Consider the following 19,942-nt stretch of genomic DNA (forward strand, 5'->3'; position numbering starts at 1 on the left):
TGCCCTCCCTTCTCCAGGAAGAAAGGGAGGGCTGCAGGAATCTGAGGCCAGGGCCCCTCCACTTAATCTTTGTGTACAACCCAAGTGTGGGGACGGACACGTGGAAGCAAACTGCCAATGGTATGTATAGCTTGCTATTTTCTAAGGCTTTTCTAAAAACTGGGAAAGATTTGAATCTGAATGTCATTTTTACTTTTTTTAAACATGCTTTTTTTTAAGTTTATTTATTTATTTTGAGAGAGAAAGCACTAGAGCAGGGGAGGGGCAGGGAGAGAAAGAGAGAGAAAGAGAGAGAATGAATGAATGAATGAATGAATCAATCCTAAGCAGGCTCCATGCTGTCAGCACAGAGCCTGACGTGGGGCTCCAACTCACAAGCCATGAGATCATCACCGGAACTGAAATCAAGAGTCAGACGCTTAACCGACTGAGCCACTCAGGCGCCCTTGAATTTTTTTTAAATGAAATCTTTCCCCTGCATGAAGATAAATTATGGAAAACTACAACCGCTGATTATCATTTTTCAGAGTCAGCTTCCAGTTGTCTATATAAAGTCCTGTGTGAAAGAAATGGTATCAACCTCAGATGCTTAACTCATAAACGTAAAAATTAAAAAAAGAAAAAAAAGGGACTGGTCTGCTTCCCACCATAAATCCTTGACTCTTTTCTCCAGGGTTGGAAACGCTTCTGCCCTACTATTCCTATTGGTTTTTTTTCTTAATGGCAACCGCAGTGAAATCTCATGAGTAAATTAATCCTTTATGGCAGAGTTTTCCCAGGGCTGTGGGTAGGAAAAAAAAAACAACAACAAATTATTTGCCACCTCCAACTGCCCATTTTCTCCCACATGTGTTGGAGATTTAGCTTCTTTAAACAAAACAAAACAAAAACACCAATAACTCTTTATAAGAACCTAAAACCTCAATGGCATTTGCGGAGGAAGCTAAGGAAAAGTTAAGCCATGTATAGGCAGGAGATTTTAAATAAAGAATTTCTGAAACTGCCATGTGAGTATGCTAAAATCTTTTAGATTCAAGTTATCTCTTCATTTGGGGGGTGGTATAAAAAATAAGCTTGGACTTGTGTAAGACCTTGATAGTTAAAAAAAAGAAAAAAACAAAACCAAGATCTAACCACAAAGTAAACCACGGTTCAGTCCCAACAAGAGAACAGGTTTTCTAATTTAGTGGCTAAGCATGAAAAGCAATCTTGTTGGGGAGTTCACCCAAGGACACCCATACATGAGGGTATATCACTTTTCCCTAAAACTGATCTGCTTTTTAAGTGTGATATGTTATCATTGGTGGTTAAAAAGTGAATCAAATCTGATTTCCCAAACAGACTTTCTTAAAAACAAAACAAAACAAAACAAAACAAAACAAAACGAAACACCAGTCACATAGCTTTTCTATAGGGCCTTTTGGTTGCTTAAATTTTAATATCAATAAATAAAAATATATTGTTAAGATTAATTTGAAAGAATGCATACGAATTCCTCAAAGAAGTCTTTAAATCACTATTAGTATAAACAATAATTAGAAAGAAGAAATAATGGATGTGATACAAGATATAAGATAGTAACAAGATATTTCAGTTATAAGAAGTAAACAGAAACTTCAATAAATCAGGAATGTGGTCTCTAGTTCTAGACAAGTATATCACCCCCAATAAACCACAGTTCTGTGTATTCAGACTACTGGGTGGTCCCCCTCCCCTGGGGTGGGCTCCGTGACCTTCTCTGTACCTATTTCATTCAGCAACAGTGCTTCTGAGTGACTTCCAAGCTTTGAACCTCCTTCCACTTAGACTTCTTGGAATGCTTATCTGGGGGAAAGATGGTTACCATGTAAGAGGTCCAAGTACTCTGACCCTCTATGCTATGAGGAAGCCCAAGCTAACCATGTAGAGAGACTGTATGGTACATGAAGAGACAGATGGAGGGAGAGAGGGAAGAGTCCAGTCAGTCTCTGACCACCTCAGCTGAGGCACCACACATGTTATAAAGATGCTATCTTAGATGCCCAATCCAGGGGAGACTTTGGAGGACTCCAACCCCAACCAACATCTGTCTACACCTGCATGAGAGACCTTGAGCAAGAATTACCCAGTTGAACCTGGTCATTTCACAAGACTGTGGGAAGTAGCAGCACATTGTTCTAAGCCACCGTGATCTCGGGTGGTTTGTTACACAGTAATCGGTAATGAACACAAAGAGGACTAGGGAGGACAGGAGAGGATAAGAAAGAGATGGGAAGTCTGGGAGAAATCACATGCAATTATTAAGGATTTCAAAGTGCTGGGAAGCAGTATGTATGACTGAGGAGGAATCCTGGCAAATTATCACAGACAAATGTGAAGAGTTAAAGAATCTAAAAATGAGAAACTAGGGGTGCCTGGGTGGCTCAGTCAGTTGAACGTCTGACTCTTGATTTCGACTCAGGTCGTGATCCCAGAGTCATGAGATGGAGCCTCTCATCTGGCCCCATGCTGATCATACAGCCTGCTTAAGATTCCCTCCCTCTCTGTCCCCATCTCTCTTCCTCCCTCCCTCTCCCCCACTTGAGTGTGCTTGCTCACTCATCCTCTAAAACTAAAAAAATAAAAATGAGAAGACAGGAGCATAGTTCAAAGCCTTCACCTTATTACAACACGAATTAGAGCTCATTGCCTTATTATGTGCATTTTCCCAGTTCTCTACTGACCCCACATTACCTTGAAGCACTTTGAACTTTCTTTTGCCTTTCCTTTATTCCTTCTTTGAGGAGATTCAGAGATCTGACTGCCCCCACCTCATTTTCAGCCCTCTCACTCAACCCCTTTACTCCACTGTCTTCCAAACCTCTCTTGAAGCCTCTTGGCTGGAAGTTGTACCACCTTCTTTCCTCTCCCCACGATACTTCAGCCACGAGTCATTAGGAGTTTGCCTGGAACGCCTCTCTCCCCCAATCTTTTGCCTACAACTGAATTTACATAATGTGTGCACTAATGTCTCATAGGGATACAAGAAATAAATGCAGTTATGTCACTGCTCACACGTGCATTTGAAGACCACAGTGGTAAAACTGTAACATTTCCAGCAAGCTTAGCGTTCCCCCTTCAAGCTCTATGATTCTGGACTCCTGGAATATCAGACAACTCAAGAAATATGAGAGGTAATGAAAGGGAGAGGGCTGAGTTCTGAACTCAGCACTCAAGACTATTTTGTAACTCCTAGCCTTTTGGCATCTCAATGGTGGTGCCAAACACGCTACATGATTGAGTAGTATCTAAAAGCGTTGATGAAGGGTCATTCTGCCAAACTGGTTTTGAATTCCAGCTCCCTTTTTCCTGATCTATGTGATGCTGAGCAAGATATTAGCCAAAATTTGTTATCAGTGAAGTGAGAATCATAGCATTTCTGAAGATTGAGACAATCTATACAAAAGAGTCAGTGGTAGAGTAAGTACTTAATAAATATTAGTTGTGATGATCATTAGCTGATGCTTGAGAATCTAGCTCTACTGATGGAGTATGTCTTTGCTGAGTAATTAAAATTTACTTCGGAGTCTTTAGATAAGGCCAATCAATGGTTCCTCTAAATTACCTTTTTAATTTGGAGAGATGCATTCTGTGTAAAGGGCAGTAAGTCAAATCACTACATTGAGTATCATCAGTCTTGGTGTTTGGCTAATGAATACAGTTCTGTGTTCTCTGAGGTGGTAATTCCTAGAATTTTTTTATTTCAAGCACCAGTAAAAACTTAACAGTAACGACCTTCTGCAAGGTCATTTACTTTTTCTGTTTGCCATCTTTGAAAGCAGAACAAACAAAACAACAAACTGCATCCTTTTAACTTGATGATCATTTCTAAAGGTTCTTTTAACACCAAATAAAATAGAAAGGACATAGTTGAAGACCATATACAATCCCATATACCAGGTGAAATATCAGACCAGCACCAGACCTTTGCCCAACATGCAGGAACCATAGCCCGAAGGAGTAGAAGTTCTTAGTTGAGGATTCAAAATGTAAGTTATATAATACTATATATACAAAAGGATATATGCAACTTATGAAGGTAATGAAGCATCCTAACAAAGCACTGAGAAAACCAGCACCCAACTGGAATATGACTAATACTGTGTTATTCCTCCCTGGTGCCATCTCTGGCACCTGCCCAAAAAGTATCCAGACACATGAATAGTGTCCAGCATTTTCTTGCCTTTTAAGAACTAACAGTTTCACTACATATGTATCACTAAATCAGTGCTTTTCTTTTTTCCCTTAAAGTCTGTCAGAGACATAATGGAAACTTTATAGGCACACATGGAAAATCCAGGCACGGTCACAGCTAAGAGTGAAGGCGGCCCAAGCAGATGGCCATATTGCCTGTCAGCTGGTGGGGAGGTGAAGTCCCATGGGTGTGGCCTGGCTGCTCTGGAGGCGATGGGTGACTAATAATTCTTCTTCTTCAGCTCTACCTCGTACAAATCCACTGAAAACACGAACGTTTTCTTAACAAGCGCTGGCAAGGATGTGGAGAAAGTTAGAACCCTTGCACTTTGCTGGTGGTGACCTAAGATGGGGCAGCTGCTATGGGAAACAGTTTGGCAAGTCCTCATACACACACCGAATCACCATATGATCCAGCAATCCCACTTTTAAGTACAGACAGGTATCCACAAGAATTGAAAACAGGAACTTCAACAGATATCCGCACACCCATGTTCCTAGCAAGATTCACAGTAGCCAAAAGGTACAAGCAACCCAAGCGTCCACTGATGAATGAAAGGATAAACAATGTGGCAGAGACAGACAGAGGAATATTATTCAGCTTTAAAAAGGAAGGAAACTCTGACATAGGCTACGACATGGATAAACCTTGGGGACATTATGCGAAGTGAAATGAGCCAGTCACAAAAAGACAAATATACGCACTTACATGCGTGTCAAATTCATAGAGACAGAATGTAAGAATGGTGGTTTCCAGGGGCTGGAGAGGGGAATGGGGAGTGAGTGTTCAGTGGGGACAGAGTTTCAGCTTGGGAAGATGATAATGTTCTGGAGACGGATGGTGGTGATGGCTGCACGACAGTGTGAATACACCTAATGCTGAACTTGTACAATTAAAAATGGCGGAAGTGGTAAATGTTATGAGTATTTTACCACAAAAAAACTAAAAATGGGCATTTTTCTTACATAATCACAATGCGTGATCATAGCTAAGTTAAATAATTCATTTTCTTTTTTTTTTTAAGTTTATTTATTTGAGAAAGAGTGCCAGCAAAGGAGGTGAAGACAGCAACGGAGAGAATACCAAGCAGGCTCTGCACTATGAGGGCTCCATGTCATGAACTGTGAGATCATGACCTGAGCTGAAATCAAGAGTCTGACGCTCAACTGAATGAACCACCCAGGTGCCCCCATTACTGTTTTCTAATATCCAATCCCTAATCAAATTTCCTCAAACACCTCAAAAAACTATGTTGCTACATTTGGTTCATTGGAATCAGGAGACAAACAGGGTCCACACTTGGTTGTTCTGTCTCCTAAGTCTCTTCCAAAATAAGCAAACCAGGAACAGAAAGAACCCCACTAATCTGATCATGAATCCATCTAAAAAACCTACAATGAACAACATTCTCAATGGTGATACACTGAGACGTTTCCTTTAAAATCAGGAAGAAGACAAAGATGTCCATTTTCAGTCTTGAGGTCCAGTTCAGCATTGCTGAGATTAAATAATAGGAAAGGAAGAGTACTATTACAAATTGTTAAACCTAGTAAGAAAATTCATCAGATTGCTTCCTTGATGGTCTCGGTGAGTTAAAGTTGCTCTAACAAAAGTACTACAGACTGAGGGGCTGAAACAATAAACATTTCTCACAGAGATCAGCGTGCCAGCACATTTGGGTTCTTGCTGAGGGCCCTATTCCCCCTATTCCTGGTTAGGTCGTCGTTTCGCCTACCTTGGCGCATGCACATAGAGAGACACAGTGTGAGCTCCAGTCTCTTCCTCTTCTTTTTTTCTAAGCTTATTTATTTTGAGAGAGAAAGTGGGGGAGAGGCAGAGAGAGAAAAGGAGAGAGAGAGAATCTCAAGCAGGCTCTGCAAGGCAAGCACAGAGCCCATTGCGGGGCTCAAACCCATTTTGAGATCGTGACCTGAACCAAAGTCAGATGCTTAACCAACGGAGCCACCCAGGTGCCCCCAGTCTCTTCCTCTTCTTGTAAGGATTCTAATCTCATCATGGAAGCTCCACCCTCAGGACCTAATTATTTCCCCAGGGTCCATTCATAACACCATCTCATCAGGGATTAGGGCTTCATCCATATGAAATTTAGTGGACACGAACCCACAGTTCCCAACACTGACACTAAAAGTTGTTTGTTACTTGTTCACATTATTTGTCCTGTTACTTTTCAAATTTACAGTTTGGAATTTTTGCATTTGTGTTCATAAGTGACACTGGTGATGGGCTCATCTCATATAGCATTGTTCAGTTTCAAGTAATACTTGCTCTTGGAATCAGCTGGGAAATGTTCCCTCTCTTTCTTTTCAGGAAATGATCTCTTCCTTCAAACCCTGGCAAACTTATCTGTAAAATCATCTGATCCTGGTGTTTTTTCTTTGGGGAAAATTTTTAATTACTCATTCGCTTTCTTTTAAACATATAGAAATATTCGAGTTATCTATTTCTTTTTAAGTCATTGTACATTTTCTAGAAGTTTGTCAACTGGGGCATAATTTATCAAATTTATTGCCATAAAAATATTTATTTTTTTGAGGAAAAGAGAGAGCATGAATAGGGGAGGGGCAGAGAGAGAGAGAGAGGGAGACACAGAATTCCAAGCAGGCTCCAGGTTCTAAGCTATCAGCACAGAGTCTGATGTGGGGCTTGGACTCAGGAACTGTGAGATCATAACCTGAGCCAAAGTCGGATGCTCAACTGACTGAGCCACCCAGGCGCCCTGCCATAAAATTTTTCACAGTATTCTCATATGATTTAATCTCTGCTCTATCTACAGCTTTTTCATTCCAATATCATTTATTTGTGAATTCCCTTTTTTTTCTGGATTCGTCTTACTGGAGGCCAATTTTTTTTTCTCACTATTGCTTAATTTGATTGTAATATTGATTTTTCTTTTTTGACATGTCGAAAGCAAAGAACTTTTTGTTACTTCTTACAAACAAGGAGACAGGGAGCTAACTCTCAAGACTTACTACAGTTTCTGAATCACATCCTGCTAAGTCTGAATTGTTTCAGGTGTCTAGAGAAAAATAAAGACACAACCTTTTTCAAGTAGAAATATAAACAGAAAAGAAAGAGGGGAGAGTGGTGGGAAAAGAATAGAACAATCTTCCTAGTTAATACATTAAAGGATAGTCACATAATCAGGATTTTCTCACTATCTGGACTCACTCACTGGTTAACTTGGCAAGACTTAGTTAAGGCAAAATTACACTCATTCCGTAATAAATTCTACAATTCCAAATGCTTCATGCTTCCACTTATAGTCATACACCAAACTTAAAAAAATTTTAACTCTTTAAAAAAAACAAAAATTTGCCATTCCATTGACTACTGTAAACAATTTTTTATGCTATGGCATAAGTTTCTTTCATTTTAGGTGACAAGGACTGTTCTGGCTGGTTTCAAGGCTTGGTACAATAGCAGCCTTCTGACTTTTAAGATGCCAGCATTCAACCTGAAACAGTAATAGAGACATTGATCTGGACTCTTTGGCTCACTTTTTAACCACAATGAGTTAACAGACTTTACCCTCTAGGGTGCACCAAACATTTCTAAATATTTGTTTCTATTAATGTTCTATTAGAATCACAAATATCAAGACGAATATTTTCCTGGCTGCCATCTTATTTTTTTAAACTGATTTTTCTAAACTTTATTTTTTTAAATGTTTATTTATTTGAGTGAGAGAGAGAGAGAGAGAGAGAATGTGCAAAAAAGCAGGGAAGGGACAAAAAGAAAGTTGAGGGGGTGGAGTATCCCAAGCACGCTCCACACTGACATCAGGCTTGACCCCATGAACTGTGAGATCATGACCCAAGCCAAAATCAAGAGTCTGATGCTCAACTGATTGAACCACCCAGGCACCCTAACTTTTCTAAACTTTAATTTTTATTTTAAACAGTTATGGACTCACTAGTAGTTTCAGAAATAGCAGAAAGGATGAAAAAAAAAATAGTCCAAAGATCCCCTGTGACATCTTACATAACTGAATAACAGTAAAAAAAAAAAAAAAAAAAAAAAAAAAAAAAAAAAAAACCAGGAAACTGACATTGATATAATACCTTAACTAGACTTCAGACCCTACTTTGATTTCACCAATTTTTACACCCATTTTCTGGTGTGTGTATATGTGTGTCCATACATAATTCTACGACATCACATGTATCGATTCCTATAACCACCACCATAATCTAGACACAGAACTATTCTGTCCCTGCAAAGTAAATCCCTTGAGCTGCCCTTTTAATTCAAATGACTTTTTAAGACTAGATCGAGCACATATACTATAAAGAGCTTTCGGACCAACACTAAGTGCCTACATGTCGTCATTAGTAGTACGGGTTAGCCAACACATTTTTTTTACTTTTAAAAACATGTTAGAAACATTTTCATACCAAAATACAGATGTTCATATCACTTTAGGTTGGGGAAGACACTCAGCTAATAGCCACAACTATATATGTCTTCCAATGGAAAAAAGTTGCAGACTTCAGCTAACATGAGAGAATACACTCAGGCACTTAAGTCAATAAACATGTGTCATGAGGAAAGACTTAAACTGAAAAATTGCAGCCTTGCTAGAGTTCCATCAATATCAAATAACCACATTTTTTGCCCACTTATAAAGACTGCTATAAAGAAGCAATCAGACATTTAATAAAAACCAATATATACATGTATTTTTTTCACTATTAAAAATTTAACAGCTTCGGTCAAAACACCTAGATGAGACAGCCTAAAAGAATACGCTCCCATATCTCTGATTAAAAAAAACTTATTCAACTTACTTAAACTAAAAAAAAAGAAAAAAGAAAAAGAAAAATGAAAAACAAACAAACAGTTCACCCATTTCTTCCACCCCCAACCACCTGCCTCTTGCAATCACCAATCTGTTCTCTGTATCCATGAGCTTGGTTTGTTTTGTTGTGTTTTAGATTCCACAAAGAAAAGAGATCATATGGTATTTGTCTTTCATTTTTCACTTCAAGGTCCATCCATTTTGTCACAAATGTCAAGATTTCATTCTTTTATACAGCTCAATAATATTTCTGTGTGTGTGTGTGTATTACAATTTCTTCAACCGTTGATGGACATTTAGGTTGTTTCCATGTTTTGGCTACTGTAAATAAGCTGCAACGAACATGGGGTGTATACACTTCTACTTAGTGTTTTCATTTTCTTTGGATATCCAGAGGTGAAATTACTGTATCATATGGTAATTCTATTTTTAATTTTTTGAAAAATTTCCATACTGTTTCCCACAATGGCTATACCGATTTTCATTTCCACCAACAGTGCACAAGGGCTCCCTTTTCCCTACATTCTCACCGACGCTTCATATTTCTTGTCTTTCTGATACTAGTCGTTCTCACAGGTGTGAGGTGGTATCTCACTGTGGTTCTGATTTGCATTTCCCTGATGATTAGTAATGTGGAACATCTTTCCATGTGCCTGTTAGCCATCTGTAGTGTTGTTTGGGAAAAATGTCTATTCAGATCATCTGTCCATATTTTAATCAGATTGTGTTTTTGCTATTGAGTTGTAGGAGTCTGTTGTATATTTTGGATATTAGCTCCTTATCAGATATATGATTTGCAAACATTCTCTCATTCACTACATTGCCTTTTCATCTTGTTGATGGTTTCCTTTGCTGTGCAGAAGCTTTTCAGTTTTGGTGTAGCCCTACTTGTTTACTTTTGCTTTTCTTGTTTTTGCTTTTGGTATCAAGATTCCGAAAATTATCGCAAACTCCAATGTTAAGGAGCTTAGTGCCTATCTTTTCCTCTAGGAGTTTTACAGTTTCAGGTCTCACATTTAAGACTTTAATCCATTTAGGGGCATCTGGGTGGTTCAGTCAGTTGGGCTTCCAACTTTGGCTCAGGTCATGATCTCGCAGTTTGTGAGTTCGAGCCCCGTGCCAGGCTTTATGCTGTCAGTTCAGAGCCTGGAGCTTGCTTCGAATTCTGTGTCTCCCTCTCTCTCTGCCCCTCCCCTGCTCATACTCTCTCTCTCTCTCTCTGTTTCTCAAAAAATGAATAAATGTTAAAAAAAATTCTTAAAAAAAAAAGACTTTAATCCATTTTGAGTTAAACTTTGTGCACAGTGTAAGACAGTGGTCCAATTTCATTCTTTTGCACGTGGCTGTCCAGTTTTACCATTTATTGAAGAGACTGCCCTTTCCCCATTGTATATTCTTGGCTCTTTTGTCATAAACTGACTATAGATGTATGAGTTTATTTCTGGGATCTCTATTCTGTTCCATTGATACATGTATCTGTTTTATGGCAATACTGTTTACTATAAATTTGTAATGTACTTTGAAATTAGGGAGCATATTGCTATGTTGTTCTTTCTCAAGACTGTTTTGGCTATTTGGGTCTTTTGTAGTTCCAGACAAATTTTAGGATTTTTTGTTATATTTCTGTGAAAAATACCATTGGAATTTTGATAGGGATTGTACTGAATATATTGCTCTGGGTAGTATGGACATTTTAACAATTCTTCCAATCCATGAGCATGGAATACCTTTCCATTTATTTGTGTCTTCTTCAATTTCTTTCATTAATGTTTTATAATTTTTAATATATAGACCTCTGAGCTCATTGGTTAAGTTTATTCCTAGTTACTTTGTTTCTCTGGTTATCCAAATTTTAATTTTTGTCAAGAAATTAAAGTGGTTTTTTTGAGTATAGTAGACACATCATGTTAATTTCAGGTGTACAATACAGTGATTCATTCATGGTGATAGTGATTTATGTGTTATGCTGTACTATATTCTCTTTAATGTAATTGTAAATGGGATTGTTTTCTTTTTTTCTGATAGTACATTAGTGTAAAGAAATCCAACAGATTTTTGCATGTTGATTTTGTATCCTGCAACTTTACTGACTTCATTTATTCTAATAGTTTTTGATGAAATAATTCAAGGTTTTTATATACAACATATCTTCTGCAAACAGTGACAGTTTTACTTCTTCCTTTTGGATGTCTTTTTCTTGCCTAATTTCTCTGGCTAGGATTTCTAATATTATGTTGAATAAAAGTGGCAAAAGTGGACATTCTGGTGTTGTTCCTGATCTTAGAAAAAAGCTTTCAGCTCTTCACCATTGAGTATGATGTTATTAGCTGTGGGCTTGTCATATATGGCCTTTATTATGTTAAGGTACATTCCCTCTATCCTGCATTTTGAAGAATTTTTATCATAAGTAGATGTTGGATTTTGACAAATTCTTTTTCTGCATCTGTCGAGATGATCATACAAGTTTTATCCCTTATTTTGTTAATCACATTGACAGATTTGCAGACGTTGAATCATTCTAATATCCCTGGAATGAATCTCGCTTGATCATGATGTATGACCTTTTTTCTTTTCTTTTTTTTTTTTTTTTGACATCTCTTACACTCTTCACCTGTTTCACCCATCCCCCAACCCCCTCCCCTCTGGTAACTACCAGTTTGTTCTCTGTATTTATCAATTTGTTTCTGTTCTTGCTCATTTGGTTTTTAGATTTCACATATAAGTGAAATCATATAATATTTATCTTTCTCTGTATGGCTTATTTAATTTAGCATAATATCCTCTGGGTCCATCCACTTTGTTGCAAATGGCAAGATCTTGTTCTTTTTTATGGCCAAGTAATATTCTATTGTATACATATATAATATCAATGTCTATTAATGGACACTAATGTTGTTTCCATATCTTTGCCATTGTAAATAATGCCACAATAAATACAGAGGTGCATATATCTTTTCAAATTAGTGCTTTTGTTTTCTTTGGGTAAATACCCAGTAATGGAATCAGTACAAGATCATACAGTTCTATTTTGAATTTTTTGAGGACCCTCCATATTGTTTTCTACAATGGTTCCACCAATTTATATTGGCCTATGACCCTTTCAATGTGTTGTTGAATTTGGTCTGCTAATATTCTGTTGAGGATTTTTTCATCTGTGTTCATCAGGGATATTGGGCACACTTCATTATTTCCAGAACTAATGTTCTGGAAAATTCTTAGCCTTTAGCTCATTGATGAGGACGCTCCTCCATTCTCTTTAATGTCTCCTTCAAGAATGACAATTAGATGTGTTTCAGACTTTCATTTTAATTTCCACTGCTCTTAACTGCTTTTTTATGTCATTTATCTCCTTGTCTCTTGGCTGGAAAATTTCTTTAGATCTATCTAAAAGTTCACTTGTTTTTACCGTATAGCTTAAGCCATCTATTAGTTTCTTATTTTAATGAGTTTTTAAATTTTTCTAACTCCATCTCTTGTCATCATTGTTGTGTGGTCTTTTTCAGTTGTCAATTGTTCTATATCACTATTATGTATTTCAGTATTCATTATTCTTTGTGTATTTCCTATATAGTTGTCTCACAGTTTCTAACTCAGTGTCTGTTTTCTGTGAAATCCTTGGCAAATTTAAATCGGCACTGCTTTCCCATCCCTCTGAGGACTTTCATTTTGCTTGATTATTACCTTGTGTGTTTGCAGATTTTTAGGTAATTTTTGATTGAAATTCATCCTCAATGTTTAAATGGTTTGCTTTTCTCCCCCCCGCCCTCTCCAAAAAGAGAGAGAGAGAGAGAGAGAAACATGGACATTTGCTTTTGTGAGGAATGTTACTGACCTGGACCCAGTTATCTCCCCACATTGAGGGCTTAATGTGGGAATGTCTAGGATAGCTCTCCCACCTTGGCCTGGACTCTTCACTGCTCTCATGATCTGCAGGAACGTTGGTATTTGCATTCACAGAAACCTAGCTTTTATGTTTGTTTGCTCACAGTAACACTCAGGGGAGTCCTCAAAGATGTCCCCAAGTCCCTGACATTCATGCTGTAGACATATTTGCTTTTGTTTATCCTGGATCGAGTCATATTTTAGCAGGAGGGCCTTACAAATTATCTAGTCTGCAATATTTCCAGAATTTGAAGTCTTTCTTTGATTGGTTACGTTTGGAAAACAACATTTGGGACACACTCCTCTCAACTCCTAAAGATATTATAAAACATGCCTAATGTTTGAGGAGTTTACAAGCATTTTCATACATGCTATCTCATCTGTTTCTCAGAATGGTCCCAGAAGGTAGACACAGCAAATATTATCACCATCATAGCAATAGGAATCCGACACCAAAGGCAGTTAAGGGGCTTCCCTTTGGCACTTACATTTATGATTTCAATTATTATTTTATGCTAATGCCTCCCACATTTTCCATCTCCAGCTCATTGCTCTCCCTTAAGGAATGGGTTTATCTCACTACCTGGGACACTTCATCCTGATGCCCCGTATGCATGGGGAGTCAACATGCACAAAATGAGACTCTTTTTCTCTCCCACTAATATGCCCCTGTAGCTTTCTTTACCTTCTCCACCCTTATCACTCCCAATTGGCCAATTAATCACCAACTCCTGTTGATTTTACCTTCTAGAACTGCATTGTGTAATACAGTGGCCACCTGCACTAGCCACATGCAGTTATTTAAATGTAAATGAGAGAAAATTTAAAATTCAGTTCCACCATCACACCAGCCACATGTAAAGGGTTCAGTGCCCGCGTGTGGCTGGTGGATACCGTATTGGCAAGCATATCACAGAACATTCCCGTCATCACAGAAAGCTCTGTTGGATGGCACTGTTCTGGAAATTTCTCTAACCCACCTGTCCTGTTCCATGACCACTGCCCTTATTCAGAGCCGTCCTGCTGCCTCAAGATGTGTCCCTAGCCCATCCTCTCTCCACACTGCAGCTGGTACCACAGTCATAGACCCAAACTTGAAAATCGCCTGCTTAGAGCCTTTAATCTATTCCCCTGACCTTCTGTCCTTACCCCTCACCTTCTCCTGCCTCAAACTCTACTCTTAGGAGACCTTAAACTGCCTTTCCCTTACCCTTTTTTTTTTTTTTTTTTTTTTTTTTTTACTGATTTGTTAAGGTTTATTTTTGAGAGAGAGAGAGAGAGAGAGAGAGAGAGAGAATGAGCAGGGAAGGGGCAGAGAGAGAGGAAGAGAGAGAGAGAATCCCAAGCAGGCTCTGCACCGTCAGCATGGAGCCTGATGTGGGGCTTGAACCACAAACTGTGAGATCATGACCTGAGCAGAAAATAAGAGTCAGATGCTTAAAAGATTGAGCCACCCAGGCACCCTGACATTCCCTCAACTTATACAATCTCCGTGCCTTGTCAAAGAACTTCCCCTCCCTAACCTCCAGGATGTAGATGTAAACTTTTAGAGGCTCAAAATTTTGGAGATGCTTTGATGCTTCTATGTAATTCTAAATGAAAACAATTTATTAAAGCCATAAAACAAGGGTAGGTACATCAGAGTTTTTGCTTCCTCCATAATTATGAATGCTTTGTTGAAAAATATCTAGCTGAAACTCTTTTTAAAGTAGATATCTTCAGGGGCACCTGAGTGGCTCAGTTGGTTGAGTGTCCAACTTTGGCTCCAGTCATGATCTCACCCTCCGTGAGTTCAAGCCCCGTGTTGAGTTCTGTGCTAACAGCTCAGCTTGGAGCCTGGAGCCTGCTTCATATTCTGTGTCTCCCTCTCTCTGCTCCTCCCCTGTTTGCACTCCGTCTCTCTCTCTCTCAAAAAATAAATAAACATTAAAATAAATAAATAAATAAATAAATAAAGTAGCTGTCTTCACTCAGTGTTAAGTGTTCCTCTTTTGCTAAAACTCTGACCATTACTTGCCTTGTGTAATGGGTAATGCAGCGATATTTTAAATCTTCCTTTAAGGCTGAATTCCAGGAAGCCTTCCTTAACTGCTGTTTCTCTACCCTCCTTACCCCCAGTTGGTTTGGGAACCTTGACTACAGGTTTCTGTCATATTCCATGCAAATCTTCAGCGTTGCACCCCACCTCTTACTAAGGTGATCATTGTTCGTGTATGTACCTTACCCACTGGAGCACAAGCCCCTCAGAGGCAGAGTCCCTGTCACATTCACTTTAATACCTCCAACAGAGGGTTCAAGAATGTTTGTTGAATGAATGTATAAGCCAGGACTGAGGTCTGCTCCATGCTCTTTCCTGGGCACTGTAGTATCCCCACTGGACAAAAAGAGCCAGAACAGAACTCAAGCTTTGGACTCCAGCCTCTGCGATCTGTCTTCAAGACCCAGGGGCATTCTCCAGAACACAAACAGCTAAACTAAGGGACCAACTCAACACATCTGTCTGGGTTTGTTTCTTGAAGGAGCAGCACTATAAGCCCAGAATGCCAATTAGCATATTGCTTTGTACTAGGGAGTTGAGGACACAGACTCTAAGCATGTTAAATTTTAAAAAGCTAAAGAAAGAAATTAATCTGCTCAAATTACTTTAATTATACTCAAGCCGTATCACAAGGTCATCATGCACAAGAAAGACGGAATCACATCCTCATTTCAGAGAAACAGACCTCTGGCACATGAACACGCTCTCTTTCATCCGTTTTTAAAAGAAGTGAGGGGCACCAGGGTGGCTCAGTCGGTTGAGCTTCTGACTTCGGCTCAGGTCATGATCTCACAGTTTGTGGGTTCGAGCCCTGCGTCAAACTCTGTGCTGACAGCTCGGAGCCTGGAGCCTGCTTCAGATTCTGTGTCTCCTCTCTCTCTGCACTTCCCCTACCCATGTTCTGTCTGTTTCTCTCTCTCAAGAATAAATAAACATTAAAAAAAAATTTTTTTAATTGAAGTGAAATTTACATAACATGAAACTAATCATTTTAATGTGAACAATTCAGTGGCACTTCGTACATTCACAATGTTGTGCAATCACCACCTCTATCTGGCTCCAAAACATTTTCATCACCCCAAAAGCAAACCATACACCCATTAAACAGCAACTCCCCATTGCAGCCCCTGGCAACCACCAACCTTTGTTCCATCTCTATGGATATTTCATATGAATGGAATCATACAATCCTCTGTCACCGGTTTTTTGCACTTAGTAATGTTTTCAAGGTTCATCAACAGTAGTATCACCTATTGGTCCTTCATTCCTTTTTATGGCCATGAAACATTCCTTTGTATGCACATACATTTCGTATGTCCATTCATATGCTGATGGACACTTGGACTGTTTCCACCTTTAGCAACTGCGAATGGCACCTCTGTGAACGTGCATGTACTTATCTGAGTGCCTGTTGTCGATTCCGTTATGTTTGTCTTGCTTTTCCTCTTCCATTTTCCTTCTCAGCCACCGATTCCCTAGAATTAATGTTGGATGGGTTGCTCATTACCCACCAGAGTTAAGTCATAGCCTGTCCCAAACACAAGGGCAGGGAGCTGGGCACCCCCCTCTCCAGGGGCAAGCTATGCAGGACATCTGAGAAGAGACTAGGTGTTGAGTGAATGTGCCCAGCACACTCTCTGGCACACAGTAGGTCCACAATAAATGTTTGCTGAGTCCGAATATAAATGAGGTTAATCCAGGGGGGCCTGGGTGGCTCAGTTGGTTAAGTCCAACTTTGGCTCAGTCATGATCTCATGGTTCATGAGTTTGAGCCCCGCACCAGTCTCTGTGCTGGTGGCACAGAGCCTGCTTTGAATCCTCTGTCTCCTAGTCTCTGCCCCTCCCCAACTATCTCTCTAACAAATAAACATTTAAAAAACAAAAAATAAATGAAGTTAATCCAGAATTACAGAACAAAGAGAAGGAGAAGTAGATATTGGAGAGGAAGAGTCCAAAGAAGAAAATGATAGGTCAGAGGTCAACACACAGAAGGGGCAACAAGAGAGACTGAAAATCGCACTGGTGAGAAAGCTTCTTGCCAGATGAAACCCTGGGAGCACTGAAGAGAGAGGTCCTCCTAATGAAACAGCTAGCTTTTTTTTCTTTTGAAAGCCAGATGTCTAATACACAAGGGAAGAGCACAGGGCCAACAGGCTGAAGAGGGGAGGTTGAGAAGCAGCAGGGTCTCTGTGTCACGTCACTTAATTGTTTCAGCTTTTTTCTTTTTGGAGGGAGGGAGGGAGGGAGAGAGAGGGACAGAGAGGCAGAGAGAGAATCCCAAGCAGGCTCCATGCTGTCAGCACAGAGTCCAATGTGAACCTCAATCTCATGAACTGTGAGATCACAACCTGAGCCGACACCAAGAGTCCGTTGCTCACCTGACTGAGCCACCCAGGCGCCCCTGTTTCAACTCTTGCAGTATCTACACAGTGGCCATAAAGTCTGGAAACAATGTAATATTATTTTATCATGCATTAGAATGTAATGTCTATACTTCATTTGTTACGGACTTGCCTATACTTACGGATATGGTGACCACCCTCTACGTGAGCAGTAGGAACATCTACCCACGAGGTAGCATGAGAGGCAAATGAGACCCTGTGCACCAAAATGCTCCATAACCCACAACGGGGCTACAAAATGCTACATGATGCATTCTTTTTACTAAGCACAACATATCAACATCACTACCATTAGGATTTTTCTCCATCTTCAACCCTTTGCAGAGAAAGACAGTACGTGCAAACGGGTACATGAAAAGCCCACAAAAGGAAAAACCCACCCTTAAATGATTGATAATTGAACTGCATTGGGCAACAGTTTCTCTCATTGGGTGGCAGCTTAAATAAACACTAAACCCTGCCTTTCTCCACAGCGGACTTTTGACCATGACAGTGGAGCTATGCGATTTACTAAAACGTTCAAGTTTTAAAAGTTAAAAGTAACTGACAGGCCAATTCCTTGCTTCAGTTCCCAGGGTTACCAGGGTTTCATATTCCTATCAAGTTACACCGCATCAGATGACCTGCTATTATTCGAGGCACAGCGTCGAGAGTGCCAAACACGGGGACGTGGGGAGAGTCCTTTCTCATGATCCCTTCCGACCTCTCCTCCCCGTGATTGGTCCAGGGTGTCCTGACCCTGGGAAGTCGGGGGCCAGCCCGCTTCCCTCCTTGCAGGCATCTGCATGGCCCTCCCTCCCCACCATAACAACACCCAAGCCAGTGGCCACAGAAAAAGAAAATGCAGGCCTGTGACTGCAGAGGGCTGGAACTTCCCTCCCACGTACACCCCACAAGGGCGGGGCATTTTGTCTTGCTCCCTTAGGAGTCCCGAGTGCCGAAAGTAGTACCTGGCCCAAGGAAGGCGGCCAGTACGTACATGTTGACAGAGTAAATGACTGACTCATCCAGAGCCAGTGGAGCTGTACTTCTCAAGCTCTGGGCGGCCTGACCTGGGACAGACCCTCGACTCCGTCCTGGTCAAACTAAGACCTGCGGTCCCAAGTGGGGATGTGACCGTGGCTGCCGAGCTGTGTGGGGGACGTGAGCTTATCATGCCAGGGGCTCTAAACAAGAGAATGGAAAAATGCCACCATGGGGGGCAAGATGGTCTCTGTAGCACAGCCGTGTGATGCAAACACACAAACACAGAAAAGGGTCATTCCTTTCCTTTAATAGACAAAACTCGGATCCCTACATCCTTGCAAAAATACAACAAACACTTCTCCCAGGACTGCTCTCAGGGAATATCTCTCCGTCTCTGGACAATAAGCCCTCCGGGTCCCTTTTTTTTTTTTTAATTTTTTTTTCAACTTTTTTTTTTTTTTTTTTGGGGGGGGGGATAGAGAGAGACAGAGCATGAACGGGGGGAGGGGCAGAGAGAGAGGGAGACACAGAATCGGAAACAGGCTCCAGGCTCCGAGCCATCAGCCCAGAGCCTGACGCGGGGCTCGAACTCACGGACCGTGAGATCGTGACCTGGCTGAAGTCGGAGGCTCAACCGACTGCGCCATCCAGGCGCCCCACTCCGGGTCCCTTTTGAGGGATAGCTGTGCTGGTGTGTTTAGCCCTGTTGGATTCTAAGTTGGATCCTAAGTTGGATTCTAAAGTGTTTACAAGGCAATGCTTCCTAAGTTGAAAAACCACCACCAAAAAAAAAAAAAAAAAAAAAAAAAAAAAGGCTCACCAAGATTAAGTATTTGAATGTATGGTTTGAAAAAACAAAAATACAGCTGACACCTACAAGAGGCTTTAAAAACATGAGAAAAGGAGGGGCACCTGGGTGGGTCAGTCAGTTGAGCTTCTGACTTCAGCCCAGGTCATGATCTCGTGGTTTGTGGGTTCGAGCCCCACATTGGGCTCCCTGCTGTCAGCCTGTCAGCACAGAGCCTGCTTCAGATCCTCTGTCCCCTTCTCTCTGCCCCTCCCCCACTTGCGCTCTGGCCAAAATAAAAAAAAAAAGGAACAACATGGGAAAAAGGGTAAGAAATGCCTATGGCTCCCACCTTCCTGCTCCTCAAAAATATCATGTAACTTCTGACTTAACCAAATAATCCTTACCTCAACAATGTCATTTCCTAGGCAGTTTTATTTATAAGACTAAAACTGAGTCCAATCCATGAGGTACTTCCGGCTTTGACTCCCAGATGATGACAACAATGGATGGTCTAAAGTCAGAAAGACAGAACTGAGCTGGGAAACAGTCAAGTGTGACAGATTGGTGGTATGCACTCATTTGTGTTTTTCATTTGGTTCTGATTTACTAATTAACAAATGGAGCAAGAAAAACATATTTGGGTTGAGTTGGAAGCTTTCACAGCTCATCTCCACTTCCTGGAGCCCTCAGTGAAATACTCATCTTGGATTTGTTGCCCTGTGATAATTTCCATGTCTAACATGGCCTTGTCATTTCACTGCAGGATTGAGTTTGGGAAAAACCAGGCTGGAGAAGAAAGTTCTTATCCAAGCATATATCTGAGGGAAGGAAG

At 40.4% G+C, this 19,942-nt stretch overlaps 1 protein-coding gene across 1 annotated transcript in view; it reads right to left on the reverse strand.

Annotated features, from left to right (window-relative positions):
* Window positions 1-19,942, reverse strand: part of BMP6 (bone morphogenetic protein 6) — a 159,705-nt gene that overhangs the window by 32,662 nt on the left and 107,101 nt on the right. The gene's annotated exons all lie outside the window — the stretch shown is intronic.

The sequence above is a fragment of the Panthera onca genome, chromosome B2 (genome assembly GCF_046562875.1).
Source record: "Panthera onca isolate mPanOnc1 chromosome B2, mPanOnc1 haplotype 2, whole genome shotgun sequence".
Taxonomy (NCBI): domain Eukaryota; kingdom Metazoa; phylum Chordata; class Mammalia; order Carnivora; family Felidae; genus Panthera; species Panthera onca.